The sequence below is a fragment of the Dermacentor silvarum genome, chromosome 1, assembly GCF_013339745.2.
Source record: "Dermacentor silvarum isolate Dsil-2018 chromosome 1, BIME_Dsil_1.4, whole genome shotgun sequence".
Lineage (NCBI taxonomy): Eukaryota > Metazoa > Arthropoda > Arachnida > Ixodida > Ixodidae > Dermacentor > Dermacentor silvarum.
This window is the reverse complement of record NC_051154.1, coordinates 381,551,269-381,565,989: the sequence shown is the minus strand read 5'-3', so window position 1 is coordinate 381,565,989 and position 14,721 is coordinate 381,551,269.

The following is a 14,721-nucleotide window of genomic DNA, read 5'->3' as shown; positions in this document are numbered from 1 at the left end:
AACCGGATGACCAGATTTGGCTGGTTGAACGCCCCAGACTGGCAGCTAAGGCCGCGGGAGTTCTGGACAGAGGACCCACCACAGGCGCTCTGCAGAAACTCTCCTCTCAAACAAATAAACTTTATCGTGTCTCTCTTCAGGATCAAATAAAGTTCGTTGTCTGTCTGTCTGTCTCTCTCTCTCTCTCTCGCTGAATGAACCATTGGACGCTGTCGAATCGAAAATATTTTAGCTACACTGGAAGAGGCGCTGCCAAATGAAAGACCGTTAAGGTGTTGACACTTACCGCGGTGACGGTCTCCAGCGGCACTTCGGCCGTTTCGGCCTTGACGCAGCCGCTGTACCCCGTTCTCTGCGGAGTAGCAGCAGCAGCAGTCGCGACGAAGGCTTCTGCGGCGGCACGCGCATGGTGAGCACGTCCTCGCTTGGCGCCTGTATCGCTGGTTGCCTTGCGGACGCAACCTGCAAAAGATATCGGTGCGCGTGCGCGCAAATGTGATTGAGCCTTGGACTTGAGGTGTGATGGACACGTGTCTACAAGTTACTTTTCAGGTTGTCAGCAAAGCGAGCAGTGGGAAAGGCGGCAGCCTCTCCTCAGGCGTAGTGGTCCTGAGGAGAAGCAAGCTTTCTAGGCAAAACGTGCTCTCTCTCTATTCGGTTTAGATGTGCTCTGAACAGCCGTCATTGCCTGTTCAACAGACTTCTCGCTACGCTCGAATACTACGGCTTCGCAACGTTCTCGGATCGTCTCGTTTTAATAATAATGTGCGGAGACCATTACTAATAGTTGTCAATGTCAGTGATGGCTATTACGATCATAGTCGGCGAATGGCGAATCATAATGGCGAATGAGTACACACGAGTACACACGCATACATACCGCGCATACGTGCACGTGTGGTTGGTTTGTATGCACTCACGCACACACACATGCACACACACGCAAGCACGCACACACACACACAAACACGCACACGCACGCACGTACGCACAGCCACACACACAAACATACAAGCACGCATGCACGCACGCACACACGCGCAAGCACGCATGCACGCATGCACACACACACATACACACGCACGCACGCACGCACGCAAGCGCACGCACGCATGCGCGCGCACACACCCACGCACACACAGAGATAGAGAGGCGCTCACTGGCAAGAAAAAGGGCAAGTCAGCTGCTACTAGAATATCTGGTTCGCTCAGAGAAAGTTCTTTGTGTTAATTAGTGGCAATATTTATGATAATTATTTCTTTATATCAACTTGTCGGAAATTAAATTTGAATGCTTCAAAATAGTTTCGCAATACGATGACGGCACTTCACTTGGTTGATTCGTCCAATAAACTATATCGCGCAGCATTGCAAGGAGCGCAGATTGATCTAGAAATGAATGTCAGTTTATTGAAAACAAGTAGCCGCAACCGGAAGGAATGGCAGGGCACGTCATGGTGCCATACTTTCTTTTCCAATAATACCAGGCGTCAAGTGAGATTCCAGCGCAGTAATTAACACGTTGGCAAAAGAAAAGGAAAAAGAAGAATTGCGAATGGTTTTGCTCTTTCTTAGTAGAGGTACTACTACTATTTATTTTATTGCTACAGAAATTATATGGACACTCCAAAGCGGATTTCTGCCATCGCCGTCATCATGAGCTTCCGTATGACGTCAATGGCGATGAAATCGTCGCCGCGCGCCGTATGCTGTATGCGCGAGTGAAACGGCACGAGGGACGCGCGCTTTCACGGGGAGCGAACTCACGGCGGAGAGCAAACGCGCGTTCGGCGCCGTGCTCCATGAAGGGCTGCAGAATTAAGCGCCTCTTTCCTGCTTTACAATCACCATGTATAGAGAGCAAACGCGACTTCTCCCGACGCGCGAAAGGCCGTGGGGGGACGGGAGGGAGAGAGGGGAGGCGATGTTTAGCTGCGGCACCAAATGCCTCTTTACATATAAACGTTGCGAGGTGAGAAGGTGGTAAAGATTTCCGACGCTGCTCGATGAGTGTCCCTTTCTGATCTCATCGAAAACCTCCGAGCCGCCCCCAGAGGCACCGGCAACAGTCACCAACGCCGCGCGTGTTTAATGCGAACGCGGGCAAAACGCCGACAGCGTCGACAACAGTTCTCGCGTTGCTGGTGCTGCTGCATGTCCAAGTTTATACAGCTGATAAAACTATAATTCTTACTCCGTATAGCTCTCTACTAATTTGCTATCGCAATTGATGCTTCGCCTTTCGGGTGAAACTTTTTATAAGATTCTCCACCTGCTGCTTGACCAGCCAACAAGCACAACATGCTTAGGCAGGTCATAATTTATGTATGTATATGCTGTATTCACAAATAAACTTTCAATTTGAATTTGAATACTGGAGCAGAGATGAAATACAAATCACATTTGATTACTGCCTTAAAAATTATTTCTTCTTCTTATCGGAAACAAGTTGAACTCACATTCGGGTAGTACCAGAAAAGTGAAGCACGCAGACTGCTTGGTATGCAAAGAGCCCGCCATAGCCAAGCGATTTTCAGTACACCTTCAACGGCATATTCCAAATCGTGCGTCACAGTGACTTTCAAAATAAAAAAAATGTTTTGATTTGAAGAGAAGCGCATGAAAATAATACAGCCTGAGACTTCTAAAGAAATCGGCCCCTATTCAGCACACTAGCGAAAAAAAGTGCTATAGGGTAAGTGCAAAAAAAAAAGAACAACGAACGATGCAGGAAAAAATGAGACTTCACAATGACCAGGTAGCATAAACCGCAGTCATGGTGAAAGCATCAATTACAATCTACGCCAACGAAGTAGGCATTTTGTTTTCGCAAGCCGAGCTCATGAACTTGCAGCTACAGTAACAATAAAAATAAACAAACACCCGTGGTGCCGCACACCCAGCGGTTACCAAGCGCAGGACTTTCGTTTGCGATAGAGCACAATGTGCATCGAAATTGTGAACCGGTATTGCATCCCTCCCGCAGCTTGCTCAGAAAAGCCAATGGCGACCAAGAGAAATTCGATCCCGATCGGCGTTGATCTCGATCGAAATTCCCCCGTGTGACAGACGAAAAATACACCGCATTGGGTTCTGATACGTATTAGTTTACCTTTACTTAAAGGGAATATAAACTCCTGTCCGGGTAAAATAAGAAACATCAAACCAAGAAATTTTCCGGTCAGACCGATTCAGCATAGCCTAGAAATTTTCCCAACACCGTGACAGGCATTAGACGAAGCATGCGCCATGATCGACTCCAACGACACTAAAATTGACGACCCTACTTGAAAAAAAAAAGAAAATCAAAACTGCATTGCTCTTTGGAAAAAACAATAATATTTAGCAAACTAGCCCGAAATAAAGCTCTTAAGCGCTGCGCGATGATCTATGAAAGAGTGTCGAACGTGACGAATTGACAAACAAACCAAATAAACATAAAAACAAACAAAACACAAAAAAGCACGTTCGACGCCGTCCGGGAAGAAGGTTGCCCCATAATGGCGAGATCTGCCATTACGATCCGCAAAACCGATACGGAATGATTCTTTCGCACACCGAGCGTGTCCGCGAGCACGCACGCGTGGCACCGCAAACCAAAAAAACGAACAATCAACAAGCTGGGTGGGGCCCGTAAACATTTACCAAAAATTACCACGCGCACGCCGATTACCCGCGCGAACCGTCATCTCTTCGCGGCAAAGAGGCTTAGCAAGCGCCAAGCGGCAGAGATGGCGAAGACACTTACCACGAGGCTTAGCAGAGGACCGACGTCTATAGTTATTCTGGCGGCGACGACCCGCGGTCGCGGGTGGCTCGACCTTCAAGTTCCCAGGCCCGTAAACATTTACCAAAAGTTACCACGCGCACGCCGATTACCCGCGCGAACCGTCATCTCTTCGCGGCAAAGAGGCTTAGCAAGCGCCAAGCGGCAGAGATGGCGAAGACACTTACCACGAGGCTTAGCAGAGGACCGACGTCTGTAGTTATTCTGGCGGCGACGACCCGCGGTCGCGGGTGGCTCGACCTTCATGTTGTCCCCGGGCGACGTCACCTGGGAGATGTCGAAGATGTGATCGTCGGTGATGTCGTCCGTAGCTGCCGCAGTGCTTGCAATATGGTCGAGCTGGCTCGCTTTCACTTGGACAAAGGCAGAGGACAGTTCATGGATGGAGCTCGATCCTCACCTCTCTCATGAGTGGTCAATCTAAAATGACGTTTTCTGGAACGTCAGGCAGCAGATGACGTATTTTTCCCTCTCGCTCAAGCGCACAGCTTGAACCCACGCCTCTCCCTCTCCACAACTACTCCCTCTTCTCTGCCTTCCGCAGTGTCCCGTGCAGATGAAGCTCAACTGCCCCCTCTCCTATACAAGCTCGTGCAAGGTCCAAAGCGGCGTTCGTTATAGTTGAGAACATTTGCGTTCGAACGCCGAGCGCTCCGTGACTGCCTCCGCTTTCCGAGCGTTGCCATGGTAGCGAAACGTTTTGGTTGTTTTTGCTTACTACGGAACGCTGACATCTTTCGCCATGCTTTGGCTTGTCCATCTGGACGCGAGAATGATGAGCGTGCCACAGGCTGACCTAATTACGGTGGTCGAGATCACGATCTTCGTTGCGCCTTGAAGGAATGAATTTTTAAGCGAGAGACGCGACTGCGTGTTACACCGTAGCCTCAAAAAATCCAACCCATTCTTCAAGTAGCATAAATCTCTCGTGGAGGGACGTGCAATGTGCGTCTTCAGAACAATTTTTAACGTTTAAAAAAAATAAAGGAAATACTGTTTGGAACGCTACCACTGTTATTTGCTTTGCCAAAATTTTCATGCTCCGCGAATTCATACCAATGGCTTGCCGTTTTAAAAAAAAGAATGGCGTCGTAATAAAAAATAATGACGTCGTGTGCGGGTGAAAGGGCGCGAGGGACGCGTGCTTTCACGGGGAGCGAACGCACGTCGAAGAGCAAACGCGCGTTCTGCGCCGTGCTCCCTGAAGGGCTGCAGAATTAGGCCCCTCTTTCCTGCTTTACAATCACCATGTATAGAGAGCAAACGCTACTTCTTCCGACGCACGAAAGGCCGTGGTGGAGGGGAGGGAGGGCCGGTGACGTTCAGCTGCGGCACCAACTGCCTATTTATATAAAAACGTTGTGAGGCGAGAAGGTGGTAAAGACTTCCGACGCTTCTCGACGAGTGTCCCGTTCTGATCTCGTCGAAAACCTCCGAGCCGCCCCCAGAAGCACCGGCAACAGTCACCAACGCCGCGCGCGTTTGATGCGAACGCGGGCAAAACACCGACGGCGTGGACAACAGTTCTGCGTGTTGCCGGTGCTGCTGCATGTCCAAGTTTATACAGCTGATAAAACTACTATCCTTACTCCGTATAGCTCTCTACTAATTTGCTATTGCAATTGATGCTTCCCCTTTCGGGTGAAACTTCGACATTTTTACTTTTCAGTGCAACACACTAATAAAATTCGGTGCACTGGATACAGAGAGCGCGATTTCTCCGTTCGCATGTATTTTCATAGGAGCTCCCATGGCAAAGCTTCATATTCAATGTGCTAAGGCGGTACGTCCTTCTTATCTATTGCGTTTTAGTGCTCATTTATCATCACAAAAAAGTTGGTATAGATCGTTTCGCTGTTTCTTGGACGGCTTCCGCTTTGGCTCAATGACGTAGTCCGCTAACTATAGCCAGCAAGAAAGGCCGTGGCGGTGATATAGATTAGCAGGAGTGCGCTTTGTGATCCGGCACAGTAGACTGATAAGGCCCGTGACCGGAAGTTTCTTGGGAGCGCACTATCGCTGCTGTTATCGCGCGAGCGAAGTCGTCTATAGCGCAGCTTCAAGCGTTCAAAGACGTTATGCGCATGCCCTTTCACGCCATGGGAAATCATTCACCGAGCTTATGCTTGTGGGGACACTAACCGGCGTTCGTCGTAAAACAAATGCGCACCTGGGGTGGTATAAGGTCCCTCTAAAAATACAGGGACCTTAGGGTGGTATTTTGTAAGAGTCCACCTAGTGGACAGTCCATTTCGGCCTGACGTTATCAGAGCGCATTTGGTTGTTCGAAACATCGGCGAGTGCTGACGTCAATAGAAGAGCACGCGCACTTGGTCAAAATACACTGGGAGACCTCGCACACGCAGAACACGGCACTTGGTGCCCTCTGGGAGTGACCGGTGTAATTGTAAATCGAATGAAATTCTCTTGAGCCGTGTGTGGTTAGTTTCGTAGGCCATTTATTGAGTGAACCTCTGAAACAAGCTTGTTTAGGTGACTTTTAACCACGGTGTAAGAAGATAGGTGTTCCGACGGCGCGCCCACGCTGGGGCGAGAGAGCGGCCACTTCGTGTGACCGGATGTGAGCGCCGCCGCTAGGGGCAGCACGTGTTTAGGAGGCCTTGGAGGAGCGGCACAACAGTGGATAATTTACAACCTCCGTCAGCATTTAAACACCCATACCTAAAGATATGCAATTTTTCGTTATTTAGACGCCAAATCCTGAGCAGGTAGAAGGTTTCATGCCACTTACAGTCAAAATACTGTCATTTCGAACACGAGAGAGACGCGTCGTCTGCTCGAGCAGACGGCGCGCTGCGCTTACCGCTGCTCGCCGCGTCGGAGTCAATCGGAATGTCGGCAGAAATATAAAGGGACGTTCCTCCAACCAAGTAGAGTCGTTTTAAGCAGGCGAACGACATATATTCATCGAAATAAAGCACTTTTGCCGCGCGTGCCCATAAAAGCGCCAGCAAAGCGAGCGAAAAAGTGGCCCCCGGAACAGGTGCTGCCCCTTGCGGCAGCAGCGTGCGTAGAGTCACACTAAGTGGCCGCGCCTCGCGCCGCCGTCGGATCACCTTACTTTTTACACCGTGCTAGGGTGGCTCTAGCCTTACCGTGCTTTTAACAAAGTAATGTGTGTAAAAACTTTACTTGCACAAACTCCAGACACGGCAGCGCGGCTTTTAAATTCTTTTACGGTATTGTAACGGCTGCAATTGTAAGCGTGTCACCAGGGTACAGGCATAGAGAAAGAAAAAAAAGTTAAGAGAGGACACTCCGCAAAATCTGGCCTCAGGAAGTACGTCACGACCACGTAACAAACTAGTGCTCTCACCAAACGCCAGAGGACGCAAGTGCGAAAAACAAAAAGTTATCATGAATTAAACAGAATGTTTTTTACAAAATAATAATTATGCGCCTATATTTGACATGTTATTTATACATAAAAACAATTTATTCAACGCACCTTACGTGGTTATTTTTGTTCAGCCGCAGTGCCATAAGCAGCATCTACGATTTCGCGCCGAGAGTACTCGCCATACCAGCATGCGACAAGCCCAGGCATGACCATAGGCATGCCAGCGGGAAGGTTTCGTCAACGTCGGCTGCTTCGGTGTTTTCGTGTGTGAGACAGCAGGTGAGGTACGTTTTCAAGCGAAGCTTGTTGAATTACGTGTTGTTGGGCTAGTTGGGTCATTGAATCAGAAAAAGGTTACAACTGCGTGAATAAGACGCCATGTAAGAAACATAAACACGCCCACACGCGTTGCGATTCGTGTGGGTGGGCGTTTCTGTGTTTCTTACGTGGTGTCTTATTCGCGCAGTTGTAATCTTTTTCTGGAGCTTGTGAGGACGGCGAGGTTTGCTAAAAAAACAGTTTGCGGCTGTATGCGGCGGCAAGACGTGAACATTGTGCAACGTATGCAGAATCGCGTTCGGCTCGATGGAACGGAACGCCTCCGTCCCATCGTGGAACGCGTACAAGAACGCGTACAAGATTTCGCCCTAGTATAGCAAACTGGGGCACGGCGTCAAGCCGAGGCGACGCGTGCTGTGCGCTGAGCTCGGTGCGAAACATTAGGGAGTTTTCGAATAGCGTACGAAAAGCTTGCGGCGTAGCGGCGAACGCGTCGTACGCTCGCGGGCTCCCCTTAAGTGAAGCCCGCAACGCTACGCCCGCAAGCTTTGCTTTCGCTATTCGAAAACTCCCTGTTGAGGAGCGGTCGCTGGGCCTCGCATGCTTCACGACGCGTTTCCCGAAGCCTCGGACCACGAATAAATCCTGGTGTGCATTTACTGACATTTTCAGACCGCGCTGATGCCATGCCGTCCGGCGGTCCAAGCTACGGCAGCTACTGCAGTGTTTCGTGGTGCTTGAACAATGGCAGAACCCACAAGAAGCCAGGGACGAGTTTCTTCCGCATACCACGGGACGGCAGGTGCGCTAAAGCTTTTGTATGGTTTGCATGTCTTCAAGCTTACTTTTCGTGCTTGCTCAGTGAGGCTAACAATAACAAAATCGCTGTTCGAGCACTTCGCCTTCAGCTGATAGTTCATTGCCGATGCAGGATGACAGCATGGATGCAGTATGCCGGACGAGATGATCTCCTGAGTAAGCCGGCCAGCCTATTGTACGCAACGTACAGGGTTTGCAGCGACCATTTTACTGCTGAAAGTTTCATGGACCCTGGGCACACAAGGCTTACAAGAATGGCTGTTCCCAGTGTGCAACCAATTTCACCATGTAAGTGATTGACAGAAACTCAATTATCTGCGATAGCAGCCACTTCTTTTGAATCAGTGGTGACAGTTAACCTGGAAGATATTTGTAGCCGATGGAGAAACCTCGCTGTAGAAGTAACACTTCGAAAGTCTTAAATTTTGTGAATTGTGGGCTATTACCTTCCTAACAGCTTTACATTCCTGTCATTCTTTTATGCTATTGACCTGTGCAACTTGTTTTGAAATACATTGAAGGGCTATTTAACGTTAACTTGAAGCCTTCATGCACATGTACACATATACCTCGTATCAAAGAAAGCTGGCACTGTCGATAATTCCACAAACCACAAATTGCTTGTTTCTCTGTTGATGCATTCTCTTTTCTTCCACCTACCAATTCATGCGTTTGAAAGGGCGGTTTAAATTTCCCTGTGCTACAAGCTTTGTAACTTGTACCAACTACACATATATGCAGGTTCTCTGAGCATCGCTTCAAGTAGTGACTGGGACATGACTGCAGAAGCCGCACTGCAAGGTGTGGATGTGCTTCAGTTTTTGTTATTTTAAGCCTCTTACTGACAAATTGTTGTTGTTTCATTTCTTTAGGGTCTGCGGCAGAGGCTTCGAAAAGCGGCTCCCACACATTGAAGTGCCCCGAGGAGCAGGCTGTGTACAGTGTCGACTTGTCTTTTTTTTCGAACTGAGTTGACTGTTGACCAAACCTCTACAGGTGGCAGCTCCCATGTAGCTGGTGAAGGAGTTCCTGCTGACTGCGTCTTGCTGGAGGAAACCTTGGGCAGTCGCTCAGTTGTCACAAAGGGAACATGTGTGACTGGTGAGTTTACTGTTTGCTTCAACACTTATGTTCACTTCAACAGACTATTGATATAGAGACTTCCGCAGGCTGCTCGCAAGATTGTTCCGACAGCAGTGTCCGAGGTACTGAACAAGCTTCACAAGACTCTCCAGAAGATGTGTCCTCCAACAGCTCCACGCCTGAGTGCCCTACAGCAAATGGTGATTATGCTGTTATTGCAGCTGTTTTCAATGTGCAATTTTATGTTTAGGACATTCTGAGCAAACTAGCACCAATAAAATGTCATGGTGGGCTCTCAGTGATTTTCATTATTAGGGTGCCATTGTTAATGTTTTTTTTTTTTCAATTTGTGGAATCGAAAACTTTGCACCACAGAAAGTTGGGCACCTTGGGTAAAAAAGAAGCGAAGAAAGCGCTCGTACGGGATTAGTTGCTGTTCGCTTTTAAATCAATTTTTGTTTATTGCAGTGCTTTCCTGTGTGCCAGCTGCAAGATCTCCATCAAAGAAATACAAGCAAACCATTCGACGTCTGCAAGCCAAAGTAGCAGCACAGCGGAAAACTATCAAAAGACTGCTGAGGCAGCCTCACTGAGCACCGTCATCGACTTCAAAGGCCCTTGGCATTATCCGACCGCACGTCACCGAGGAGGTTTTTAAACTTCTTTCTGCACATGTTCGCTTGAGGCCCAAAGGCAAGGGCAAGCGGTTTCCCGTGTGGTTCAAGAAATTTGCTCTTCACTTAAACTTCCGTGGTCCGCGAGCATACCGATTTCTGGCTCCATATTTTTCTTTGCCCTCCCGGCGTTCATTAAGGAGGTGGCTAGCCAATGTAAAGATGACTCCAGGCACAATTCCAGGAATCATTTCTTCCATTGCAACAAATACTCAAGCTTGGAATGAACGGGACCGAGTGTGTGCTTTAGTTTTCGATGAAATAGCACTCAAAAAGAATTTGTGTTATGATGCTGCACGGGACATTGTCCAGGGTTTTACAGATGATGGCACTGATCGCACTTCAACCATTGCTGATCGAGCAATGGTAGTTCTTCTTGTTGGTGTTTCGAAAAAGTGGGTTCAACCGGTTGCTTTTACTATAGGGCACATATCAACACCATCATCTGTTATGCATAACCTGCTGGTGTCACTCATTGTGGAGCTTAGGAGCATTAACATTGCAGTGAAAGCAGTCATTTGTGACCAGGGCAGTTCAAATGCAAGTCTCGCTAACCAACTAAGAGTGACTGTAGCAAAGCCTTTTTTTGAAGTTAATGGTGAGCGGGTATATTTCATCTTTGATGTTCCACATTTAATTAAAACAACGCGCAATAATGTGCAAGCACACAAGTTATATATTGGGGATGACATCGTTGACTGGTCCCACATTGTAAGCCTTTACCAATCCTCACATGAGTTGCGGTTGCGATTGGCTCCAAAGTTGACTGAAAGGCACATTCATCAGAAACCTTTTTCTAATATGAAGGTCAGCAGAGCAACGCAGGTCCTCAGTGCATCAGTTTCGATTGCTATCACGGCATTGGTGTATGCGAAAGGGCTGCCTGCCTCGGCCATCACTACAGCACAATTTTGTGATCGTATGGACAGGATTTTCGATGCCTTGAACAGCTCGAGTAAAAAGAAAACTTCGCAAAAGCTCCGGCATGCAATCGTGAAAGAGGATTCAGAGCTGATTGACTTCCTTCGAGGCCAGCCTCCCTGGATTGCATCATGGATGTTTGATGGCAGACGTCAACCACAAACCGTCGTTGGTTGGCAAATCACAATTCAGGCTATTTGTCAACTGTGGGACGACCTCTCCAAAAATTACAATTTTGAATACCTGCTAACACGCAGACTTCAACAGGATCCTCTGGAGAACATATTTGGCCACATAAGGCAAAAGCAAGGTTGCAACACCAACCCCAATGTAGCACAATTTATTTGTGGCCTGAAGCACATCTGCATAAGAAAACTCTTCAAACTGTCAGAATACGGAAATGTCGAGGATGATGAATGTGACCTCCTTCAGGAGCTCTCGCCATTCTCCCTCGCTACTGCGTCTCTTGTGGATAATGAGGAGTGTGCACAGCCACAGCCTGACGACTTTCCCGCTCTAGACGATCTCTCTGAACTTGCGACCAACATTCACTCCCATATTATTGATGACTCCGCTACATATTATGTAGCTGGTTTTCTCATCAAATACTTTCTTCGGAATGCACGTGATACTTGCAGTTGCCCACAGATATTGATAGACGACAGCGAGACACTAAAGGGGACCCATCAGTATTTCACAATGCTCAAAGCATACCACGTCCCCAGCAAACTTTTCGGAAATCTAACTGTGCCATCGGAAGCAGCTTTTGAATACGTACAACAACTTGAATGTCACTTTCTTGCCATTATTGAGGCCACTGCACATCACCTGAAAGTGTCTGATGTTTTGTATCACCATCTCTCAAGTGTTGGCGATTTTCATTTCTGCTCTGCTGGGTGTCGTAAGAAGTTTCTGAAAATGTTTTGCCGGGTTTGTTTATGTTGGCATGTGCGTTTTGTGAACCGAAACTTAGATAGGGTTAGGTTGCAGTCTTCAATTTCAGGTATACAGCTTGACAAGTTCAAAGCTTGGCAATTAGCGGCTGCTTTACACAAAAGCATTCAAGTTGAACCGAATCCTGCAATAGCTTTGTTATAGTCATTACTTCGTTACATCAGGCCTCATTATGGCCCTCTATCAAGTTCAACGGGACTAACCACTCCTTCGTTATGTCCATTCTTTTGTTTACCCACTATGAAGAGTATGACCTTAAAAGAAATTATGCTTGGTAGCCTCTCTGTATTTTTGTAGCATATGCGGGCAAACTCTGCACGTTAGTGTGGGTCGTCGGTCACTATGTGCACTTTATCTCTCCAGCTCAAGTAATATAACGATAGCAAAAGCGCGTGTTGAAATATATTCAAGCGGGTAAGGAACACAGTATGAAGTGGGCATGGTTCACATTTTCATGCCTTTCGTATATTAGCTTCTCGTCAACCTCCTCACCACGCCCATCAAAACTTTTCATAAGATTGTCCAAAACTGCAGCTGTTGATGGGGTTGCGGACGCTGCCCCTTTATTATCATAGCTTGTGAGTCATAGCGCACTGTGTACAGCCTTTGTGAAAAATAATGACAGTGTTAACGCACTGTGTACAGCCTTTGTGAAAAACAATGACAGTGATAAGGCAATATGTACAGCCTTTGTAAAAAAATGAGTGATAACGCACTGTGTACAGCCTTTGTGAAAAACAATGACAGTGATAATGCACTATGTACAGCCTTTGTGAAAAACAATGAGAGTGATAACGCAATATGTACAGCCTTTGTAAAAAATGATGACAGTGATAACACACTGTGTACAGCCTTTGTGAAAAACAATGACAGTGATAATGCACTGTGTGCAGCCTTTTTGAAAAATAATGAGCGAAAGTGGTTTTCTTCGGCTGTTAGCCCTCTGATACCGCTTTGTAGCACCAATTAAGGTCCACAATTTTGGATAAGTGATGACTACCGTCTATTTCAACTTGGAAGCGTCACAGCAACGCCCATACGCAAGTAACTTGGGGTGTAAGTTTTTGATGAGAGCGACACATAAGAAGAGGCAACAGGTCTGCAAGTGTTGTAGCATAAAGTCTGTCTTTCACATTGTGGGCAAGCTGCCCTACCTTTCCGAGGACGAACAGGCAACGTTGAAGCATCAAGTTCGCTTTTTTTTCTCATTTTGGGCAAGTTGCTCTTAAGAACAGCCAACACACTGTATTTTTGCTTTTCTGATATATTGTGTCGTGTGGTTTCTGTACGCTTTTTCTTTTCTGTGCATTACTTCTGTTAACCCGAGTCGTGACTCGGGACTTTATTGCTGTGTATACGTCACTTCTTCCTTCTTTATCAACTTTGTGCGCTGAGTTTTTGCCATAGATCCATATAGATCCTTACCCACTTGCCCAGTGCGTCATTCTTCACCAGCTTGTCGGCTACTGCCAACTCTAGCGATGTGTGCATTTTCTGTGTTCTCACTCTATTTGTTAGAATTTATTTGTAAGTCTAGATGCATTTGTTGTCTACTTTGCATTTCTGTGTGATGTTCTTCTCATTTTGTGCTTTTTATATGCTCAGCCTCTACCTTGCCTTGGAATAAAAACATTGCGGGTACTCTGTCTCTTTGATTGATATATAGATTGACCGCTTGTTCCAAAAGAAAAGCGCGATGAATAAAGCCATAGTGAATTATGATTACCTGCATATCTTTCTATTATAACTTAGTCGAAATAAAGATTATGTCATGACCTCAATTCGCACGCACAGTTTTGAGCTAAAACAAATAGGGATTCGCTAAATCAAAACGACAAACAATAGCATTGCTATTTGGGCGGAGAAAAGTGGTCTGAAATCATTAACTTTCGCCATAGCCAAACGTCGGTTGCGCACAGTAATCCAAAATTTGCGCCAGTGAAACCGAAACGGGAAGCGCAGGCCAGTTGCTCTCACCAACCACCAGGTGCGCTAGAGTCGATTGGGCCGCCGGGGTCTATGGGAGTGTCCACTCTAACTTTTTTTTCTTTCTCTATGGTACAGGGGGCCACGTTAGCGGACTGAACGGCAAAATGGCAGCCTCCGAGCTTGTTTGAAACTGCTGACGAAAAAATCGTCGGTGACCGAGAATGGACAATCCCCGTAAACTGGCAGTCACAACATTTCATGATGATAGTTGTTGTCTTGGTGCATTCTCCGACACTAGTGTTGGAACTGAAACGCACATTCACAGCCTCTATACTTGCAATGAACAGCTGACGCAGGATCGTCGCGGCTACCGAGCATAGATAAACCCCGTGAACTGACGGTCGCAGTATGTCATAGTTGCCGTCTCGGTGCATTTTCCGCAGTAATGTTGAAATCGTTGTCGCTGATCGTGAGCCAGACAATGTATGACTGGTTGTCATGGCTGCGATGCTTCGAGAGAGCATGCAACTCCAATCACCTCTTGTACCACACCGACAACTGCATCGTCTGCTGCGTCGACGAAATTTGACATGCAACGGTAAGTTGCGGCGTTGAACAGACGGCACTGATGTGGACTGTGCATATATATCTTTATGCAGATGCACAAGTTGAAGAACAGTATACGGCGAAGCATTTATTCATGACAATGAATAAAACAGTCGAGTGGCGGTCTGTATGTTTTCCTGAATATTTTCTTCTCCTTTCCTGTCAAGCTTCCAGACGACTGTGTTTGTCCATCACAACGCCATGGCTCCACGGGACAGTGCCTCTCATATCAATCATCGGCAGCTAGAAATTATAATTAACTTTATGGAGAGGAACCCACGCCTAGTTAAGTCGTCGGGAGATCTGGAC